General features: G+C 29.7%; 1 protein-coding gene across 1 annotated transcript in view; it reads right to left on the bottom strand.

Annotated features, from left to right (window-relative positions):
* Positions 1–25,489, bottom strand: part of LOC129983864 (Krueppel-like factor 7) — a 184,611-nt gene that overhangs the window by 128,457 nt on the left and 30,665 nt on the right. The window lies entirely within an intron of this gene.

A 25,489-nucleotide genomic window follows, 5' to 3' on the forward strand; every position in this document is an offset into this window, starting at 1 on the left:
CTCAGGTGTGGGTTGCGGGAGACACATTAGAAAATTTCGATACAGTTCTTTTTTTCTTTTTTTTTTGGGGGGGGGGGTCGGGAGAGGGGGGATAAAGAATGGATATTAACAAAAAAGAAAGAATATTAATAAAAAAGGAATTATTATATAAACAAGAATAATAATAAAAAAATTATTCTTCATGGATTATGAAAAATAATAAATTCATACAATCATGGAAAACTCATTAAGGACGTTTTTTGGGAAAAAATACATGGTCTGTGTAATTCTTTTTAGAAAGACATGAGGAAAGTATCGCCTATCGCTCCTGAAATAATTCCAACAGAAATTCATGGCTAAACTCTTTCTAGAATAATTTCAGGAGACTGCCGTAACTATAATGCATTATTTAATTAAATTTTTCGAATCAAAATTGCGCTGGATTATAAAATTTATGTTTTATAGTTACATTTACAGAAAACTTCCTTATTGGAAATAAAATGGGAAATAAAAAAAAAATCATGGACAAGTTCCAAAAGCATAAAAAGGAGGAGGGGGGGGAGGAAAACAGAGCACATGATTTTCAGAGATAGGAATCATTAATTTAAATTTTCAGACAGCATTATTTTAAAATTTATAATCGAATTAAGTTAAATTAGTAGCATAAATTTATGTTAGTAAAATTTTGTTGCTATGTAATCTTTCTTTAAAAATCTCCATTATATAAATATTATATTAAATGAATAAGATAAATTTATATGTTTTAAAAAATGCTTACCGATTTCTATTCAATTATACAGTTAAAAAAAGAGTGGAAAGGCATAGATTATAAAAGAAATAATGCGATAATCATAGAAACAAAATACGCACCGTTCAAAGATAATCTATGATGATCAAAATGTAAATATATGCACATATGCCTAAGAAGCGCATATTAACAAATAAATGTTTAAACAAGCTACATTTTTCTGAAGCGGTAATTTTTTAAATAAAAAAGTCCAAAAAATTTTATGTATCTAAATTTTATAAACAAACTTAATAAACCAAAAGTAAACTTAACCAAACCAACCATAACCAAATAATTGTTTGTTTGTTTGTTTGTTTCTTATGGCACTTGCCACTGACAAGCCCGCTGTTACGAAGACAGCGATTTAAGCCTGAGGGGGACGTCTCTTATTTTTTATAGCAGCGCCAACTAGGACCAAGAGTACGACTTTGCCACTCACGCATCATTCATTCGCTTGCACAACCCCTTTTTACAGGAGGGCACATTCACACATCTCACAGATAGAACAACAGAAGAACAACCATGCCCAAACCGGGACTCGAACCCGGGACGCCCAGATCACGGGGAAGAATAACCAAATAATAATTAACCATAACCAATTAATAAACCAAAGTAACTTAAAAAAAAGAAGTTTGAACTCCAATATGCAAAATACTTAATTATCAACAATTCAAAGCAATTTCAACAAAAAAAACCCAGTAATTTATACTGTAAAGATAGAGATACATTTGGAAAATAACTTCTGTTTTATCAAAATTTAAAAAATCAAATCTTGGAAAAAAAAATACCTTAGATAAGAACATGACATCAATCAATAACAACTTGCAAATTAACACATCGGGCTTAAAAAGTCAATGGAAAACTGCTTCATCTAAATTCATCATTTTTTGGCTTACACCCAAAAAACTTTTATCGGATTATCTTTCAAGATAAAACTTAGATGATTAAAATTATCCTAGCCAAAAGCAAATAAGTTTCTGAAACAGAACAAAAAAGTTACCCGATACCACCAAAAATATTCATTCAGAGATAAATGAGTGTTATTTGCAGATGTTTAATAAAAACAGAGAAATATGCAGAACAATCTTATCGTTTGGCTTTGATGATTAAAAAAAAAAATACCACTCAGTCGTTCTTTTCCTTTTTATTTTTTTTTCTTTCGCAATTTTCCTTTTTTAATTTCATGGCTCGCATTTTTCATCAAAGAATGATTTGATTTCTTTGAGACAATTAAGAAACTATTCCTATTTTTTCTTTTTACTCTCTTTTGGTCATGTAAAGGAATTCTTTTATACAACGACGAATAATGCATGCATACTAGAAGGCGAGAAAATATATCTTTTTTTTCCCATGCAGTTTTCTTTTATTAGTGAAAAGGTTGCAAATTTGCAAACTGATGTTTTTGTATAAGTATCATTGAACATATTATATATATGTAATGATATTTTAAAATTTAATTTAAACAATTAATTTCCTAATTTTTAGCTTAATTTAACACATATTAACTTACTTCTAAAAATGTTCCCTTATTTCCTGATTCAATTCCAACTTTTTTATTTAATTAATTCAACAGAAGCTCTGTATAAATGCTGAAATCAGCAGTTCACACGTTCCGAGTGAAGAGATAAAAAAACTGGCAGCCAAGTGAATTCTTTTTAAAAGATCCCTATGATTCCCTTGCCTAAATCGACACGTATAAAACATTGGATAAAGTTAATTTAATTTTTATAGCCTGCATTATTAATTGGAAATCATATAATAAAGCAAAAGTTAAACTTTATCAAGTATAAATTGTCAGGCATTGGTCTCTTTTATTCCTTTTACTTAATATTTTGTTGGATATACAGTAACATAAGATTAAATAAATGCAAATATGGATGCCACTTACTCATGATCAAAATAAATAAATAAAAAAGTGGATTATTACGAAATTATTGAAATAAAAAAATTGATCAAAAATAAAATTATAAATTTGTTTATTAAATTGAAAGTTAATCGAAATATGAAATTAAATTTATCAAGAAGAAAGACCTAGGGCCATAATATGCCTCTGCCTTCATTTATTTATTTCTAGTGATAGCTCATTCCCCAATCCTATTTTTGAGAGTTAACGCAGAATAAAAAAATCTCCAGACTCAACAGCTAGAACGATTTCGTCAATTAATTTCACCACTTCGCATGCATAAGTATTCAATCAGAATGCCCTATGTTTATTATGCAGGTACGATTTAAAATCTTTTTTTTAATTGGTGTGATAAGATGTGGTCCATCAAAGTTTTCTAACTTCACTAAATAAATAATATTAATATTGTGGGCGAACAGTTGTTCGCCGAAGGCGGCTAGTACCCTTTAAAAATGTGGTAGCTCAAAACATGGGTAATGCTCAGTGAAAAAAATGGGAGGGGGAGGGGAGAGGCCCCATTTTAATATAATTTAAAATGTGTTATTGCATTAAAAGTTTTATTTAGTGTGATAAGATGTAATTCGACAAAGTTAGCTGACCTCAAAGCACGAAAAATGCTCAAAAAATTCTGGTCCATGAAGAAAAAAAAGTATTGTTTCATTTAATCGTATTGTTCCTAATATAAATTTTAACAAACAGAAGAAAAAAAATTAACCAAAAGATAATAATAATATCCTTTATAAAAATATCCAATAAGAAAAAAAATTAAAATAAAAATAAATAACACGTCAAAATAAAAAACACGTCAATAACACAATAAATAACAATAATAAAAAACACGTCAAAATAAAAAAAAAAGGAAAGGAAAAAAGGAACACCAAAAGATTGAATCACATATTTAACATTCCAATTACACGAACACAAGGTTCTCTCTCTCTCTCTGTTTTTTTATCAATTTCACTTTCCAATATAATTCACTCGCGATACAACGCTAATTCATTATCTAATAAAAAGAGAAGAAAAGAACGAAAGACTAGATAGGCAGAGAGATAGAAAGAGGATGTAGAGCAGTGGGAAATTCAGGTAAGTGATCTTCCCCGTCTTCTACAATCCCAGAGACACGAAGGAGGGTGAGCGCGAAAGGGGTAGAGCAGGATCGATCTCCTCCGGTGAATGACCGGCGCAGACGACCATCGATCGCTCCATCGTCGAAAGGTCAGCTGCGTCGAGCTGTAAGGTTTCATTCAAAACTGGGGTATTGTCTGCCAGAAAACTTGGGGGCTGTTAATGAACAGAACTTTTAGATAAGGGGACAAGGGGGAGGGAATCGAGATGAATGGTTGTAGCAGGTGGTGGCAGACGAGTTTCTGAGGGCTTGGAATGGGGTATTATGCAGACGAGGGGGTGCGCAGGAATTTAAAAGAGGGTGAAAGGTCAGATGGAAAGATCGTCAATAATGGGGTAAAGAAAACTTACCCCACTTTTTTATAAAATGTAATTATGGATTTTTGTACTTAAAACTTCATCAAACCACTATCAAAGCTTTAATGATCGGGGGGGGGGTATAATTTGTTAGTGTAAACCCATTTTGATTAATTGATATAGTTCCACTTTATGATAATGTCCTTAATCTAACTATTCACATAAAATATGGATCCATAGAATGTCTCCCCAATTTATAATATCGATTCAAATGCTCACAACTCATTTTTAAGTAATTTTGTACGATGTACGTACCAGGCTACTTTAATGGTGAAAATGCAGTATACATGGCAAGAAGGTTTTTCTTACACTCCATCTTATATCTAATACTTTTAACAAATTATCTCAAAATGTTTTTAAACAAAATTTAAAGTATTTAATCTCCATTTCTTTCTCAGGAATTTTTGCTCTTAAATTGTACACCATTATCCAAAAATGTTATCAAAAAATTATTCAATAGTAGGTTTCTAGTTTGATTTTTGAAAAAGGTTACTTCACCTTTTTTTTCCAGTGACATTTTACTCTTAAATAATTCAGTGTTATTGAAAGAAAAAAAAAATGCTGTTAGAAACATTATTCAAAAAGAGTCCTTCAATTCAACTTGTAAAATAATCCAATAAAACAATTTTAAAAGTAAAATATAACTTTTAAATTAGTTATTCTTCTAAACAAGCTACATTTGTAATAAAATAATAAATGAATCTTTAAAAAATCTAAATTTAAAAAAAAAGCGTTATTATTTAAATAGGTGAATCATAAAAATAAGATATTAAGCATGAATATAATAACTCTATTGTATCATTGCGAATACATTATTAATTACAAAATATTTTACATATACCGAATACCGCTTACTAACTAGATGTGAGGGTGTGCAGCAAAAATGAATCGTGATTTCGACATTTTTCAGCAATAACTCCCAAAAATATGAAGCAAAGATGATTGTAAATCCCAATTGTCTCTTTTTAACCTTGTTGCCTAAAATCTTCTGATTCAAATTGTTTTGTTGCTGTGCAGTATTTTCTTGAATTCTCGACATTTTTTAATACTTTTTTTTTTTTTTGCATAAATTTCAACAATTGCTTTCATCTCACCAATAAAATTCAAACAATTTCACTGTTTCATCAAATATTTAAACACGTGATTTTTCTTCCATTGTTGAAAACTAAGAAAGAAAGATTATGTTTATTATTGCGCTGTTTGCACATTGAATCAGATGGTGAAATTACAACAGTGAAAAAGACAATGTGCAATTTGATGATAGAAAAATTATCTTTTTAATGGATCAATTTAATAATAGCGCAATTAATTTCGGCACTTTAAAAAAATTTTTTTTGATGATGAAAAAGAATCGGAGAAATCAGATGAATTAAACAATTTTTAAGCGCTATATTGTTATGGGGCTTGACTCTATTTGGATAGTGCTCATACAAATGAACGGAGCTGATATTTATTTATTAAACTACCACGATTTTAATTACTTAATGGTTAAAAATATTTTCTTCAAGATATCTTGAATATTAAGTTATGCATAAGAAATTTAATTGAAATTAAACACAAGTAAAATGCCCAGGATTAAAGATAGTTAATTTTTTTAAAACCATTTTCATTGGATTGAAGTGTTTTTGGTGTCACATAAAGGATTAAACAGACATTGATCATTTCAGTAGCTGAAGTGACAAAGATATTCGTCACTGTTCGACAAAAACCACAAGCTACCTTAAAAATATTCTTTCAAGGTCAAAATGAAAGAAACCAGGAAGAAGATGATGTTCCGTGAAATCAATGCGGAAGTTGAAAGAGTTTTCCAAGAATAGAGTGCGTTTCTTTTCTTAACAAGTGTTACTTAGTTTAATTTGTTCTATGGTATTCATTCGGGTTTTATATTCATTTCAATTCGGAAAGTAATTTCATTCCGTTCTTTTTCATGTAAAAAGATTTTCTGAAGCAGACTTTTACTAACAAAAAGATGGCGACTCAGAGAACGAAGCAGAATTCTTAACAGAAAAATCGTTGGTATGGAGCCTTTTCATCGTTTAAAGAGGTTTCTATTTTTAAACATGAAGACTTTTTCTTTCATGAAAAAGATATTTACCATTTCTTAAAGAGTTTCCCAAGGAATTCTTTAAAAAAATTATTATCGTATGGAGTTTTCTTAAAGATATGTTTAAACGGTTTAGAATAGGAAATTTACGATTTCTACGGTTTAGAAAACAAATGCCCGACACGAAAGTTTTATTAAACTTTTTTGGAGTTTGTTTAAATATTTAAAATGCGTTCTTAAAAAAATGAAAAATTTTCATTCATACAGTAGCGAAACATTTACGAGAAGACTCAATTGGGATTAAAAAATATAGAATAATTATTTTTAAACTATGCAAGCACCATGTAAATAATAGGGTAGTTGAAAATTCATTACCTTAATTGCAGTGGTTGAGTGTTTTACCTTTAACTTATTTTTCAATAAAGGAACAAAGCGTTTTCTTACCTGAAAATAAAGAAGGAAAAGAATTAGACATAAGAAAAGAACAATGTGGAAATAAACTATGAATTAAATCAAATTATTAACAGTTGAAATAATGTTATGATTCAAATAATATTACTACTAACATGTAAAAGCTGAAGGAAAGATATGATACTGCATTTAGAATATTTCTAAACATCAAATTAATAAATGAAATGCTGCTACTTTGCTTAAGAAGTTTTTTTGTAACATTAATTAAATATCTAAACAAAAAATATATTCTTATATCGCCAAAAATTCCTATAAGACTTACCTCCAATAATAACAAAACTTTTGGCATGACAGAAAGGATTTACAGAAAGGATTTTTAAAGTACAAACCAAGAATAAAATTGAAATAATCGTTTTTACACTAAAGACGTGATTTAAAAAAAAAAAAAAAAAAAAAGGAAGAAAGAAAGAAATGTTAGATTCCAGGAGATTTTGACTCGACTCAGTTATGCATTAGAATGCAAACACTTGATGAATTATATTTGAAGTTGAGTTTTACTACCAAACTTACAAAACAATTCAATTTTAATTTCACTGTAAGAAAGTCGTTTGGCATATTTATTTCTCAAGATTCGTGTTGTTTTATAGATAAAAAATACAAATGTTCTTTATATTTTATTATGTATACAACTTAAAATACAACCTAAAATTTTATTTTTGGTTTAGTTTTATTTCAAAAGAACCGTACTACCGTAAAATTAATATGAAAACTAGATTAAATTGAGCACCTCAATTTTGAACGATGGGTGCTACCATACATTTAACGTATTCCAGACCCATGAACAAGTTAGATCTTTTTAAAATCGAATCTCAAATCCAACTCGTCACCAAGCCACCACATTCTGAAATCATACTTATAATTGCAAATCTTTTTGTATTATAAGCGAATGTATCTTATATGATTTAATTGTAATATATTGCAGTTGATCAAAACATGCAATTATCGTTACAATTGCTTCGAAACTTTTTATTATGCTTATGTATATAAAATACAAACAATTTTTTGGACTTCCATTTTCGTAATAACTATTCTACAGTAACATTATCAACAATTATATTCATTATTCATTTATTTAATTTTTATTTTTCCTGTTATGTGAAAATTAAAATAAGTACACTCAGCTATACGAAAAACAGTATGGAGGAATTGTAATAATATGCTACGAAAAACATTCATTTAGTATATAATTTATCAAATGCTTTCATAATAACACAGCGAATCGTCACATCAGTGATCTTTAGTCATTAATCATAATACAGTAATGCATTCTTATTTTCTACACAACCACAATAGTGCATGATTTATGATCGTATGTACAAATGAGTTGTGTTTCGTTCGATATAAGAAGGGGGGGGGGGCTACAGAATATATTTTTTGCCAAACGTCTCCGATACACGATCCTTTTGCCCACTCCGTTCGAAATAAATAATTATGCAAAAAAAAAAAAAAAAAAATCACACAAGGCAAGAGAAAAAACAAAACTGTCTAGCCACTTTTTAGTGCTCCCTGGACAACAGCCCCCGATTCAAGTGCATTCCATTTCAGTCCCTACTTAGTCATTCCAAAGGCGACAATCCAAAAAACTGTCTCCTAAATCGACATAGAAGGCCGTGCGTGCGAACTATTTGCGGACGCTGGGTTTTCGATCGCGCGCGCACACACATTAGGGTCACGATAGTCCAGGCGAGCAGCGCCGGCCGGACGGACAACCATTAGTCCGGCACGCAGAAGGGTACCGGACTCTAGTCCTGTACCAAGGAAAACTCACCTATGAGCACTAATTATTTTGTGACATCAATACAGGTAAATAGGGAAGGAAAGTGAATAAAGCATTAATTAATGGAATTTGTTAATTATGGGCATTAAGAATTTATTAACCAATATTATAATAAATATTTATTATTAATCTATGAGCAATAATTTTCTGTGACATCAATACAGGTAAATAGGGGTGGAAAGGGAATAAAGCATTAATCAATGACATTTATTAATTATGAGCATTAAGAATTTTTATTTATTATTAACCTATATTATATCAAGTATTTATTATTAACTATGAGAAATAATTTTTTTATGGAAACAATACAGGTGAGTAGGGGAGGAAAGTGAATAAAGCATTAATAAAGTAAATTCATTGATTATTTATTCCTCCTATGAATCGATTTATACAGTTTCGACTAAAATTTTTTTCATTATTTTATTGCTAATAACAAAGTATATGAAGGAAACGCAACTGGACAATAAGGGATCAATTCAAACTTAAAACTGTGTCAATGTTGGATGAGTGAGTCAGTGATGGATTTAGGCATTTTGTGGATACCTAATGTACAACAATTCGAGGCCCTCTTTATATGATCTAGTAAATTTAGTTTCAAATTTCCGCCTATTTTTAACTAAACACCACGTTAATGATTCCTTTTATATAATTTTTTTGTACCTTAATGAAAATACATGATATTTTTTATTAAATTTATTCACTCATTCTGATTTAAGATTGCATGGAATCTACATATAACACTATTACTTAACCAGACACCAAGTATTTATAAATACTGCAATTGAACAGATAGTCAGTTGACCAATTATACTTGACAAGTATTAATATTATACTAATAATTTATAATTCATTGAATTTGATTGTTCATTTATTTAACATCTAACCAAATATTAAGCTTTAAATCCACTTGCTTGTAGACCCCCTGAGTTCAGCAATCCTAGAAAGGTTAATATTTTTGAATTAAATCCATTTTTATAAATGAAATTTCTTTTAATCTTAATATCTTTTACGTTCTCAGAATGAATGGCGACATTTACTTTCTCCGTATAAAATAGCGGATAATTTATAAGAAGATTAGATGCTACTACAACAATTCGATTTGTTCTTTATAAGCGGTGCGATCCAATAACAGCGTCGATGATATTTTTTGTAGCCCACAGGCAAATCTTTTTCAACAATTGAACCTTGCTCTCATGAAGAAAGTTATTCAACCGTTACGACTGTTCGCAGACGATCTATCTGCTTAGAGCGCTACTTTCAAACGTGTGATGTCGCTACAAACTTGTAGAATAAATAGACTGAAATTGGCTGAATTTGAACCAGCAGCTGGTGGAAATGAAAGGCAAGACCAGGGATGAAAGCAACTTTTCGAAGGGAAATTTCCTGGTTGGCGAAATGATATTTAGAAGTTGACTTCGGAATGTCAAGGCTAAGCACGGAATATGGAGAGCGAAAGGACGATTTATTCTTCCAAGAACAAAAAAGAATTCGAATGTTTTGACGCGGCGGAAATAATTTGGAACTGTCAATAACAGTGAATTATCATATGGAGAACATAGGTGACACTGTTCTTTTTTGCTTTGTCTGAGAGAGTTAAAAGCGTCTAAGACATTCAACGTTGTAGCAGAAGATACAATAGGGTCTATGAAAGAATAAAAACTATGCATATGATCTCAACTATTAAGAAATGTTATCAAAGCTTATGTGAAATGTAAATTTCACTGTTTAATTTCATTGTTAACAATGTGGAGGAATCTAACATAAATAAAAATATTAAGATCTGCACTGCCTATTTTAGTGACATTTATCAGTAAGTGGATTTCGGAACTATTCGCAAGTAAAATCAAAATACGCTTATTCTGATGCATTTTTTAATTCTTGATTAAATGGTGATTATTTCAAAGATAAACAATATACATAGTCTCTTAAATAAAAGCATTAAATGTTAGCTATATTAGATTATTATAAATCAATTTTCGTAGGTTGATTGAAAAGTGGAATTAAATTCAATTTTCTGTACACTAAGGAAAGAATAGAATTAATATCAGATGATTTATTTATTTGTCAGTATTCATGCTCTAAAAATTAAAAATGGATTCCCATACTGTAGCCCCCCCCCACATATATTCATATTCATAAAATACATTTACATATTTACAAAGTATATTTACAAGAAGAAAATTAATAATATCGAATTCCAACTTTCAAAATGTAAATGCCAATGCTATTAGATCTGTGAAAGTACGGTGAATCTCATTTTTAAACAACTTTTAAAAAGTAAAATATTGATAGCACACATGCAAAATTGTCATTTTCTCTGTATTAAAAAAAAAAATCTATCTTGTGGAGATGAGGTGAAGGATACTTAAAAGAAGCTAAACTCGCAGAAAGTCCATTCTATTAATTAAGAACAATTCATATTTCGGTTAAACGAATTGGTAATAACTCTGACACATTTAAATTGTAATTTTAACATGATAATGTTTTGAATTGGCATACTATCTTTGAATTGCGATTTGCATGTGGAAAAAAATCGTTCAAATTTCTGTGCAAGGTAGAAATTATTTGAACAAGAGTTACTAAATTTGGCTACAATTATTTCATAAACATAAAGCACTCATTAATAGAGATTTTTAAAAAAAATTAATAAGGTTTTTAATTAAATTAATAAAACATTAAGCATTTCCTAAATATATTATTGTACAAAATACTTAAAATTTATTTACGGCATTTTAAAATTAAAAAAAAAATTAGTAATACAATATTATTTCCACAGTTTTTTTTTTTCAAAATATTTTTAAGTATATTTTACCTTAATAATTGGATACATATTCGCGAGCGCTGCAATTGTATCATATTTTCTTTTGTGCGCATGCTACACCTCCACACAATAAAAAATAAATTTTAAAAAAATAAGGATATATACAAGTCAAGTCCAAAACTTTATCATAGGACGATGTTTTGGACAGATTCCAATCTCCCCTTAAAAAATTTAACGTCAATGTAGATTAGAATAGGAAGAGTTAATTATACATAATAATAACAAAAAAATTTAAACTACATTGCATAATATTAGCACATAGTATTAACACGTCGTACGGCTGGAAATCAATCGATAACGGTTAAAAAAAAACTTTTACTTGGGGTCGATAGACAATAAATGGCACACGCGCACGATCCAGAGTTACTCAATATAACATTACTCATGGTTGAAAAATGTGCAAGCAAAGCTGTTATGACAGTTATAAAAATAGTTGGTTTGTTCTTTTATAAGATTGGAACACCTGCCTTTCACATATAGAGAAAGGTGTTACAGCGCGTGGAAAAATTGAACACCGAAATGGATTAGTTATTGACTTAAAGACAAAGATCTATTTTACTTTCATCCGCATGTTTTTTCGCAAAATGAATCGAGCTGAATATTATCTTTTGCTTGGCATCAAATAGATATCTTGGCTGTTTTCTTGGAGAAAGAATGCGAGGCCTAAATATTTGTAAACATGAAAAATAACTCAATATATATTTTGAAATTGGACATATTGTTTAAAGTCCATTTTTTAAAAGAAATTTGACTGAGTTTATGGCTTTACATTTTATCAATTGGTATTCAAATTTTTTTTTGCAACATAATACATGCGATATGTATAGATAAAAAGTGTTTTTAATTTTTAAAGAGAATATTAAAATTTGTTTATTACTACTAAGTGAATATTACAAAGATAATTTTCATGAAAACTTTAAATTACAAGGAAATATTTGAGCGAAGCAATGAAGCTGGTAAAATAATGACTATATTCATATCATGGAAGGCGATTATATATCTAAAGGATATATAAGGGTAAAGCCAATATGAGAAGTTCAAAAATATATCGCCGAGGAAGTCATAAAGACCAAGTTACACACAAGTTTTTCAATCATTATTCCTGGTCGCTAATGACAGCTAGTATCTTTATAAAATGCAATTCCGCTTTAATGAAGAAAGCTTGAAATCGAAAACAAATATTTAAATAAGCTTGTTAGTAAATTGGTAATATGTTTAAGGTCAAATTTGGTGCGAACTTGGAAAATTAGATAGCCTAGTAATAATGATAATTTTTTTTTCTTCAAATGTCCGTTTTTCTTTTGGATGTAAAGATATTAGAAACTTATATGATAACAGTATTATTTGATTATAAATTTCTGCAAATATATAATCAAATGTTCAAAGAAGAAAAAGATATAATGTTAAGAGCAAATCTATTTGATGTTTGCGAGTAAATGCCATCAAGAATTAACCAAGATTTTTAAAAAAATAAACCAAAACTATTTTGTTAAGGAAGACACACTCCATTTCCGTCCCTTCCAGAAAAATCTGCACAATTTTCAGATCACTTGGCCCGACTGATTTGGATGTTTATACTTGTGCCATAACAAAGTATCAGTTAACGAAATACCATCACTGATAACCAGGCATAAAAATAACAAAACTCATGGCCCCAAACTATTTTGCTGTAGACACACTCCATTTCCATCCAATCCACACAATCCAAGTCTACCCGTCCGGATCGAAATAACTCAATTAGGGCATCCGAGTATGGTCTGTTCCCTTTACAAGAGCACTCAGCACCAACCTCATGGTTCTTTTGAGCAAAGACAGCTGGGTGAGGGGGCTGGAATATGGAAACGGCGCCACTGTGTCTGTCTGGGGCAGTGGTGATTCAGTCAGCGGTCGCCCTATCGTCTGCACCGTTTTTTGTATGTCTTTCCCCGGGAACTACTCAACTCTACTCTCGATTTCTGACTGACTCGTCTGGGAAAAGCTGCTACGTCGTCGTGCCCCGATTTTTCTTTTTCATCGACCAACTTTTATCTGTGCTGATGGGGGTGGGCGTACGAATGGATGTCGTCGGGTTGAGCGACCACGAGTTGACCTACCAGGGGCGCCGCCGCCATAATTGTAAACTTTGTTAAACTTCATTTAATGCATCCCCGGCGGGGAGATGGTGAGATCAATTACATATGAATTGGGAAGAGGTATTTATTGTTAGAATGTTGAAGGGTGGGGGTGAATATATGAAGAATGGGGTGGATGAATGTCGTCTTTTTGGGGAAAGGGTAATGAGGGTTGCAGAACGTATGAAGAGTGATGAATAGGGCACAATGAGGCTGCAGGGCATATGAGAAAACGATGAATAGGATACAATGAAAGGACCAGGAAAGAAAAGTAATGATTAATTTTGTTTATTTCTGCTTCAGTAAATAAAAATGACTTATTAAATAAATTGTAAGACATTTTAAATGAGACGGAGTTAAATATATGTAAACTTTAGTACAAAGCAGTAGCTAAAATGTGCATTTTCTAAATAAAATGGGGACTTATCATTTCCAATGAAAGAGTAGCGTTTTGTAAATAAATCTAAAGTTTTTGCATGCAAGAATGAAAAACACATTTTTTAAAAATCATTTTCTTTTTTTTTTTAAGTAGAAAAGCGTTGATTACTGAAATTAAATTAAATTCAATCATAAATAAACAGACCCGTTTCAAAGTGAACCACTTCGTACCTCAAAAAAATATGTAAGCTAATATGAGTAAGTCACCATTTTGTAATCAAAAGATCGCAGGTTCCAGAACTGATTCTACAGACTATCCACTATGCATTAGGGCGTTATACGTTAAATCTATCGAGGTTCGGAGATAGGATGCCAGTGCAGGTATCGTCCTCGTCATTTAAACACTTCCCCGTCTTGTAAGCGGTATTCCAGCTACATTAATTAAAATTCACAGTCAATTAACTGTGTAGTAAAAATATGTGCTTCATGGGAACCACCATTCATTATGATCGGGTTACAAAAAAAAATTTGAAGTATATATACTATAAAAACCTTCTATACACTCATATAACCAGAATTTATCAATCAGAATAATAGCCAACTTAATACTCTAAAAAATGCAATGCGAGTTTTCTTTGTGCTTTATTATCTGATACAATAATATATTTTATTGTGTTTAAAAAATGATACTTTACTACTAAAATAGTCAAAAATAAAAATATATACAAGTATATTAACTTCATAAAACATAATTAATATATTGAAACAATTTAAATACATTATAACATATAACAGTCGTTATAAGTCCACAGATTAGTTAAATAGTAAATAAATATTACAGTTTTTAAAGTTGCGTTTTAACAATGGAATTTTAGACTTATTCATCATAATTATTTGATTGCCATTCTTTTATAAGTCTTCAGTTTTCGAAATTAAAAAGGGAATTTTCTGAAACTATTACATATTTATAAATAGTCTTCAAACTAAATCTTTTTCGCTATAATGTATGACTCTTAATACTGAAAGCAAAAATCACTGACCTGAAAATTTATTAATAATTAAATACAACTGTTTCATTTTCTTTTTTTAAACGTTTCTATAAATCCACTGCAACCAGGAAAGCATGGAAATCTAGAAAAAGTCACGGAATGCTATAGAACTAACCGCGTCACGAATTTGTGGTTAAGTCACGATACTTCTAACCTTTTCATACAATCTTGTACCATTTCACTGCTTTCTTGCCAACTTTTCTTTTCCTGATTCGTTTTCATACTGTTCGTGCTTAGGAATCTAATTTAAATTCGCAAGGCGTTCGTTCTTTTAATTGATCTAATAAGGGCATTTGTTGAAATATATTTCACAAAACTGATTTTGTACATATTTCGTGTGATTAATCATCATGCAGTACAGAATTCATTTCTGATAATTAATATGACGCTGATTTCTTTTAATAAAACATTTGCGTTCTTAAGAACTGGTTCTGAAGAAAATACGATTTGTTGTAGTTTCCGATTTTTTTTTTTTTAAATTTAGAAAATATGCTTATGAAGAATAAGCAGACGTCTATTTAGGATAAAAATATTTTCATTATTTGTATTGATTAACTATTTAAATGATAGGCCACGATAGCTTCACTAAAATTTTTCTTATAATACAGCATTTGCGAATCAAATTTGAAAATTTGTAACATAACAAATAAACATGAAGAATTTTCAAATTGTCACATATTAAAGCTGTTGTCAAAAATACGTGGAAAAAGAAATATGCGAGAAAAAGAAATATGTTTAACTTTAACATCCGACAAAATATTGGAGCGGATAAATAATTTTTGAAGAAGAAAAAAGTTGTAATATGTTTAAAACCCAAATTTCCCTTAATGTCTGCAATTTTATTTTTTGTAAAATAAGAATATCACAGGTAACATATAATTTTTAAATTTTCAGTCTTTAAAAAACTATCAGTAACTGGAGAGGAAAAACTTATATTAAACTAAGGATGAATAATTCAAGCAATAATTTATCTTTCTAGGGTTTAAAAAAAATTTATTTGGCAATTATAACAAACAACTTTTTTTTAAAAAAACGCTGAAATTTCTCTCGTAAGATATTTATCATTTTTAAACCATGTTACAAAATTCGATTAAACATAGGTGTGGACGGCCTGTCGGAAAAATATAAAAAAATGATTGAACTTACGTATGATAGTCAGATTCAATTGGAACGGCAATACTAAAGATGGACTTTTTCTATATATCTAATTTTTAATTAATAAAAAATTAATTATTTCTTAATTGTTATGAAACTTCAACATTTTGGTGAACAAAATTTGAAGAAAATCTATTAACAGTTTAGATTTCAATAACGTACAAACTATTTATGAATTTCACTTTTAGAATACAACGAATTTGATTTATTTGACACGTGCTGTAATTATTTAAGAGTTTCACTTTTAGATTATTACGAATTTGGCATGTGCTGTAACTATTTATGAGTTCCACTTTTAGATTACTATGAATTTACCTTATTTGACATGTGCTGTGGTTATGATTGTTTATGTGTTTCACTTTCAGTTACTATGAATTTAGCTTATTTAGCATAAGCTGTAATTAATTATGACTTTCAATTTAAGATTACTATAAATTTAGCTTATTTGGCAAGTGCTGTAACTATTTATTAGTTCCACTTTTAGATTCCTATAAATTTATTATAACATATTTGTGCCAAAGCTTATTTTTCGAATATGCCTACTGATCTAAATATGGATGGGATGGACTGGTGGGTGTTTCAACTTTAGATCTTGGTGTCCCAAGCTCAGAGATCCGATTCCATCACAGATCCCCGATGTAGATTGAATCCTTTGACATCAAACATCCTTTCGCTCTTGCAATGAGGAAATTTGGAGTCGATCGTAATTTTGCTCAAGTGCTGTCCTGGTCATCTAATCGCGATCCAAAAATTTCGAATTCCTTAACAAGGTAACCCTTGTAACCTTTCAAAAACACTTTCCCACGCATTTACTACACATTTTATGTCAGTGTTAAAATTAATCAGATCGGGAAAGTCTAAAGAAAGAAAGCTCTCACCAGTATATCTTTACATCCCCCGCTTCTGGAAAAGGATCTACTTAAAAGTCGACAAAAGATAACCTCACACCAGAAATGCCCATTAGACAACACTTAATTAGGTGCGAAATAAATTTTCTCACGATTGCAGGAAAAAAATCCATTTTCTTCCACGCCGGATGTGCACTGTTTCATCACCCCCATTGGAAGAGTGCATTTACCAGCCTTATCGGTTTCACTGCGAGGTCGAGAGGTTACCGCTGATATGGACGGAGTGCGCTCGCCTTATTAAATAAACACTCTATTCAAACCTCCTATGCGTAGTAAATGCTTCGATTTTTTTTAGGGCTAAGGTCGGTTAATCGAACCGCCATCTAGTCATTCGGATATGCTAGAATGGATATGGAAAAGACATCAGACATCTAGCAATAATACACATATAAGAATTAAGTAGGGTTTTCTATCAGCTTTCTCATGTACTTCAATAGCGCGATATTAATATAAGTCTTAGTAATTAAATATACCATTAAAACTAAAATGTTATAAAATTAACAAAAAAAAATTTAAATGAATTGTTTTTGAAATGTTATTATCAACTTTTCAGAAAATGAATAAAAACAAGCATTGTGTGAATTATATAAGACAGTCAGAATAGTAGAAAGTAAACCATAAAATGAATGTCCGTTTGTTTAAACCTCATAAAATTCCACATCCATCGACAAAATTTGGCACACATGTTCCTTAACATCTTGAAGGATTAAAGTAGGGATTACATACAACCAACCACAATCCATCCAGAAAGACCACGTACACGCAGAAAATGTATAGTAGAAAACAAATGTACAGTAGAAAGTACTAGTTCTGTGGTTACAAGCACTTGCTATTTTCCGCTCTTTCAACGCATGCGCAATCTTTATTTTGAGCATGCGTATCTTACTGGAATCTTGAAACTGCCTAAGTGTAAACTCACCTTAACTGCTAAAATTTTTTTACAATTCTCTAAAAGGGGTGAAATTGAGTAGAATAATGTTATGTTTTCTTTTGCAAATGAGGAGTATATATCTTAGCACAAAAATTATTTTTACATCGAGTGAAAATTTCAAAATAATAATTTTTTTAAAAAAGCTTTTTAGAGGCACAAATTTCATTTCCGTACGACTATTTCTCTAGTTTGAATCCATTACTATCAGTATTTGTGCAATGGTAATACTATTCATATAAGGATTGAAGGCTCTAATGCATTTTTTGGGGGGGGGGGATATATCGGTTAGCATTTCTATATTACATCGCGTCGGAATTCAGTTTCATACACAATACACTAAAGAGAATTGAGTTTGCAATTTGGACCACTCCAAACTGTCCGTTTGGGGTAAAATTTTATAGAAATCTGCAGTTTCAGCTTAAAAATTATACGCTAAAATGTATCCATCCAGCTGCGTTTCTTGAGTTATAGCGTTCACAAAGTACATAATACGCAAACAAATAGTGATTTGCAAAGGATTTCATACAAATTTACAATTCCATTGATAAATATTAAGCCATATTCCACCAATTCAGCTCAATTGCCTTTTTAACTTATCACTTCATATGAAAATATAGATAAGAGGAAGATTACCGTAGATAGTTTCATATAAAATTTGATATAACTCTATAATATCGATGGATAATATTTCATATATATCGATGGATAACATGCCATATATATCGATGAATATCGACGGATAACATTCCATATATATCGATGAATATCGACGGATAATACTCCATATATATCGACGGATAAAATTCCATATATATCGATGAATATCAACGGATAATATTCCATATATATCAATGGATAACATGCCATATATATCGACGGATAACATTCCATATATATAGATGGATAACATGCCATATATATCGACGGATAACATTCCATATATATAGATGGATAACATGCCATATATATCGACGGATAACATTCCATATATATAGATGGATAACATGCCATATATATCGACGGATAACATTCCATATATATCGATGGATAACATGTCATATATATCGACGGATAACATTCCATATTTCGACTATTTAACCCAGTTAGTCTTTCAATTGAGTTTAAAAATAAATATAAAAATCCGAAGATAAAAATAAATATATATATAAGTCCGAAAGAAAGAAATATATAAAGAAATAAACATAAGTCCGAAATCCAAAATGGGATTTTCGGACTCGGAAATGTCTAGAAAAATCTGGAAATTTATTAAAAAGGGTTTTTTTTTTCTTCTTTTTTTTACTTTAATATTTTCTCTTCGTTCATGAAAAAGAATATTCGTAATCGATTTCAAAATGGAAATCGATAGAGACATCTAATTTTGGAATAGCATTCATGACATGTTTCATTTATGTTATGTCTAATCATTCTGAACAGGGTTTAACGCCACTATTTTATTCTATCATTCTATATATGACAGATAGATCACGCTCGTGTGATAGAACAGCACCATTCGAAGTCAGAAGGCAACAGAATAAGTATATTTGAAGGGGGGGGGAAAGCTGGTATCGAATACGCATATCTTCAGAACCCTGAGCGGTAGTAAATGCCTCAATGTTTTTCAAGGCGAAGGTCGGTTAATCGAGCCGCGATCTTGCACTCGGATATGCGTGAATGGGTATGAAAAGCAGCCAGACTGCCTCTAGCATTAATAAAAAAAAGAAAACCTACACGAGGATTGTCGACCTCGTGAAAATGTGACGTCAAAAATTTCATTGGCGTTACGCGATGAAGAGAGAGGGAAAAAAAAGAAAAAGAAAAAAAAAAAAATTAAAAATGGAGGGGAGGAGGAGGGAAAGAGGACAGTGTTGTATTCTGATCCCCGCTTCTGACCTGACTTTGGCGCGACATTTTGTCACATTGTACTTTCGCTTCCACCTGTGTCTTTTGTGCCAAGTCAGGAAGTTAGCAGCACAGTCAGGTGCACTATTGAGTTGTAAATGAACAACACGCTTCAAGACCAAAACGGCCTCATAAAATTTTTTTAAAAAAAAACCAGAATGTAGTACAAATGTTTTTAGATTGGGCTTGACATATGTAATAATTTTGCACTGTCCTGTAAAAGCTGCCATGATAATATTTATTAAATAAACAACAGATTACAACAACAAAAAAACAATCGAAATATACAATGGATCATATTTCATAAGCATCAGTTAATGTAAGATCCACAAATTTTTATCTATACATCATAGTTTGTTATTATGAAGCAGCTTATTAAGAATAAAATATTACAAAGTAAGGAAAGTATAGAAAACTATTTGGTTTATTTCAAAATATAAAATAAATTAAAATAAAATTGCTCGCATTCTCCCTTCAAATATAAAGATCATACCAAAATATATTCGAAAGAATTCAAGCACCTAAATCGGTACAGGGAAAAAAAAATACTTCAGAAATTTTCTAATACGGATAATTTTTACATAATGTTGCCATTACATCTTGAACAGAACTAATTTATTAAATAAAAGAAGAGAAAAGTTTGATTTACGTGCATCTAATTTTGCAATTTCGAAATAATGAAAGGAAACAAGTGAAGAAGTGTGATTTATTTCAAATATAGCAATATTTATTTTACCCTTGTTAACATATGTATTCTTTAACTGTCTCTGAAAATAAAATAAGAATATAGCAACTATACAAATGAAATTGAAAGTCTAGAAAATTTTCAAATGTAGTAAAACAAAATTACTTTTTTCTTTTTAATAAAAGATTTAAGAATCAAAATATAGCTAGGTAAAAGTTCGCATTATTCTTTAGATTATTTTGATCTTTAAGTGATACATTTCACTATCAGAATAAAAGCAAATTCGCATTTTTACTAAAAGATAATTGCCCTAAGACTATAAAACATATAAAAGACCTCAAAAGGCATAACCACATTGATTTATATTCGTCAATTCTGTTAATCATGACTGAAATTTATAATCGTAGTCTAAAAAAAATTATTCCCCAAAAAAAATGAAATTGGCGTAAAATAAAAATTATAAATATCCATAAAGCACCCTAAGTTTATATCCTCCAACTACAGTCACATCGCTACTGTACCTTAGAAATCATTTATTTCACTTTAAAATTCCAATGTGACGAACGGGATGGACAAAAATTGTATATTCCTGAATTTCCGAAGTGCCTATATTCAAACTGAAGCAGAAATCTTAAATCAGATGGATATTTGCCACACAGAATTGCATTAAGTACAATTAGATGTCAAATAATATGCGCAGTTTTATAATGTTACTGAAATAACACAGGAAACATACCAATACAATTTTGAGTTGAAATTCAAATGATTCAGATTTAAATAACCATGAACTAAATGTAAATTTGAACACTTGATGAAATAAATAACTAATACAAAATTTGGTAAAAGATGGATGAAAAAATACATTTGAAATAAAAAAAAAAAATGCTTAGATGAAATATGTAACTTAATGATTTTAATTTTAAACACGGATAATCGTATCAATCAATATAATACTAATAATTTAAAATAAAACTGCAAAAAATGTTTCATTCTCATAGTAAAAATTATTAATTTTAAAGCAACTCTCATCCTTCCAATATTTTTCCAACGGCAATAAAAGGGCGCGAAAACAAAAATCAAAAGAAGTCAGAGAACTTTTCAATATTCAAGCGTTTAAATAGAAAACGGCGACTTAAAAAATAACAAAAAAAAGGGGGGGAACTTCGCCTACATTGTAACAAAAATGTGTCTCCTCGTATCGTAAAGTGTTTCCAATCGAAAACCGAATGGTGGCGCTGTAGCAGTATAGTCGTAGCAGGAAAATTCTCTTCGGAATCCCTTCCCCTCGCCGGTTCTTGGCATCGAGCCAAAAAGTCCGTTACTATGACAACCGGCAACTGAGTTTCTCTCCCTCCTCTCCGCAATTTCGAGTTATTTTGGACATCTTACGAATCGTATTCCTTCCTGCCGCTTTTCGAATTTCAGAACTCGTATCACGTGTTTCGCTATTTTCACGTTTCGCATGCTTTTTTTTTTTTTCATTTATTAATATTTTTTATTATATTTTGTTTTGTCTCTCTGAATGAGAATAGGCAGAGGCCGAGACTCTGACCCCGTTACGGGTCTACGGTTCTACACAATGCGATCAAAATTCAGCATCATCATCACTCACAGAGTTAACCGAGAACGCCAGATACATGCAGTGTGTGTATGCATGCCGTGTCATTAACAGAGCTTAGAAACATGGAGGGTACAAGTGTATTTTCAATGTTATGGTCGGCGAAGAAAAATAACAGCAACGGAAAAAAAAAAAAAAAAGACGCCGGCTGAGTGCATGAAGAAAGAATAACAACCTCTCAATAGAAAATGTAAGATTTCGGTTAAATTGATAAGAAAATAAACTAATAGAACAATAATTTAGGGATTTTTTTAAATAAAATTTAAAAATTTTCAAATCAAACGAAATCTTTATGCATACAGAAGGTCAATTCAATTTGGAATCTATTGAATATTTTGCAGAAGGAAAAAGAATATAATATCATTGATGTTTGTCACGATTATGGCGACACGCGTATTGATTTTTTTTTTTTCTTTAAATGTGTAGTTAGCGTTATGCATATCATATGAGCAAAATGAACAAAAAAATTTGAGCTAAATCATACATAAGACTTTAATGTTCCTAAAGTAAGCATAACAAATGTAAAGAGAGGGATGAAATAATATCTTGCAGAAAAAAATATTTTATTATTATTATCATTTAAACTAAAGAACATTCAGTATGTAATATGTCATTGTAAGTAATATGTCATTGTAGTTAAAGAAACAAAAATTTAAATAATGTAACTTCTATTGAAGATATTTTACGAATTCCATACTAATAGAAGTTATTAAATATCGTGTTATTAAATAAGACACTTATTTACTAACAAATTCATCTACTGAAACTCTGTTAAAAAAAATTAGTATGGAAATGTACATTATATATTCTTAAATTTCATAATTTTGAGTAACACTTTGTAAATTTTAAAATTAACCTCTTGCATTATTTTCTAAGAAAATTTTAAAAGGTCATCTGCTTCTACAAAATCGCAATTTTTATTTAAATATTTAAATGATATATTTTTTTAATCGACTAACTGTAAAGCAATCTATTTAAAACCAATTTTTATGCGAATTTTTTTTAAACAAAAAAAATTACTAAAATTGAATTACGTACTATATCAAATTCGCATACTATTTATATATTAGAAAGTTTGGATAATTTGATGCAAAATACAAAAGAAATGATCCACTAGACTGTGACCAACAAGCAACGGAATAATCAACTTCAAATAAAAAGAAAAGTAAAACAAATGTATGTAATACATAATTTGGGAAAAAATAAAATTCCTCTAGACAGCTTCTTTGCGTACTTAATTACTTCCTGAAAAAAAAAAAAAAAAAAAAAAAAAAAAAACCTTTTAATAGTAAAGATGTCCTTACATTGTCGGCATGATGTATGTCACGTATTCAAATAGTTTTAGCGAAACAATGCAATTCCCATATTGTCATTTACAGTATAATTATAAGAACATTTGTTTTTTTTTATTTATTAATTTTACTGATGCAATTAACATAATAAATATATAAAAATCTTAGTCTCTTAAATGCTTACTTGTGATACTTTATGGGAGACAGAAAAAAAATTATAATAAATTAGGAGGAGGATTTGATGAAAATAAAACATTCAGTTCAATTTGAAAAAAATATATATATTTTATAAACATTACATTTTACATTAAAAATATTTTACAAATCTTAACTTTAATGAAATAATGTAGATGAAATTCTTTATCATTTTTTACCCCAAATGTTGATGCATTTAAAAAGGAAAAGAGTAATTGCGAAAATTTTTGTGTCTTCCTATACTAACATCATCTCACTTACGATTATGACTACGGCTTAACCTTGGTACATATAATCAAATAATAAATCAACGGCAAATTCAATAAACACCAAACAATAGATATTAAAACATTTAATAACAAGATTCAATTTCGAAAAATTAATTTTTAAAATATCTTAAATTCGATAAAGCAAAACTGAAATTTTTTTTCAGTAAACAAACTAATAGAATACGAATTACCAGAAAAATTTAATAAATAACATCTATACATAATCCAAGAGATAACAACTTCAATAATTTGAAAGGGCACATGAACAGCATAACATGTTATCACATGTTATGCAATAATAGTGGTTGTCATCAGAGCATATAATTTAAAATTAAAATGTAGAAAAATAATTTACATTTTGTGCAGTATCTTCATAAATATATAAAAACTGAAATTAAAATGTAGAAAAACTATTTACATTTTAATTTAAATAAACCACGAAATAAAAAGAATTCTCTTAAAAATTGATCAATCAATGATACATGAAGATTAGTTCTTCAATCAATTTCAAAACTCCAATGTCAGGCTATTTTTAAACTCGATTAACATGCAACATACAAAATATAAAGAAAATCAAATAATTTGACATGTAAGTGAATTGCTTTTTATATGAAAAGCATTAAAAGTAGATAGTAATTCAACACTTAAATAATATAAGTAAACGTTAAAAAAATTTATTTACATTAAACTAAAATAAGATAGACATCAAAAACTGTGTGAAATAATTAAAATGTATTTTCTTTATCGTTTGACTGACAGAAATGCATACTTTGCAAAATATATTATCTTTTTTATAATTTTTGTTCACTTAAATGTATTTGTACTACACATACAGATTCATTTACAAAATAAGGTTTTATAAAACAACGTCAAATTACTATTACAGAAAAGAGAATTTTATTTGTATAGCACTGCAATTTAAGCAAAGTATTAGATATTTTTTTTCCACATAATTTATGACCCACATTTACCACCCACATCTATAACGAATGACTCGTGCAAAAAAATAATGAATCAAAATCACCCCGCGAGGAAATGTATAAGTGTTGTATATGATGAAGCATATTTCAAACAATTTTGTGGGAAAATTTAAGATCATAAGAAAAAAGCAAAATCATTTCCAGCAGGAGGTTGTTAATGCGAGACCTTAATTTCTTTTCTCTCAATCCCCTTCCCCATTTTTTCATGCGCAATATTTTTATACGCCGTATGTAACGAGGCGTGTAACTCCCATTTGGAAAAACACTAGCCACATTTTTAAAAGTAATGTTGCTTACAATATTTGGAAGTAAATCATGGCGACTGTGCCATTTGTCACGGCACGTTTAATTGCATTTTGCAATAAAATAAATACATTGTCAAAGGTCTAAAAAAGAATAATGTTGTGTTGGTAGAAATAAATTTCTAGAATCCAATAACTATCTGCAAAAATAACAATATCATTCATCAAATTTTCTTCAACTGAAAATGAATATACAGTTGGCAAGATTATAAACAACCATTTTGTGGATTTTTTTTTTATCTTAAATTATACATAAGAGTCAATAGTTTGTTAGGCAAAACTGGAGGACACCAATTGCATAACATAATGGAATTAAAAACTTAGGATTCATCTAGCATTTGATGAAAGTAGCTATATTTAAAACTACAAACACTAAAGTTTTCTTAATAACATATCAATTGGGATTTGGCAACAGCAATTGGGATTACGCCATAAATTAAATTATGTTTTGCA

Source organism: Argiope bruennichi, chromosome 9, assembly GCF_947563725.1.
Source record: "Argiope bruennichi chromosome 9, qqArgBrue1.1, whole genome shotgun sequence".
NCBI classification, from domain to species: Eukaryota; Metazoa; Arthropoda; class Arachnida; order Araneae; family Araneidae; genus Argiope; species Argiope bruennichi.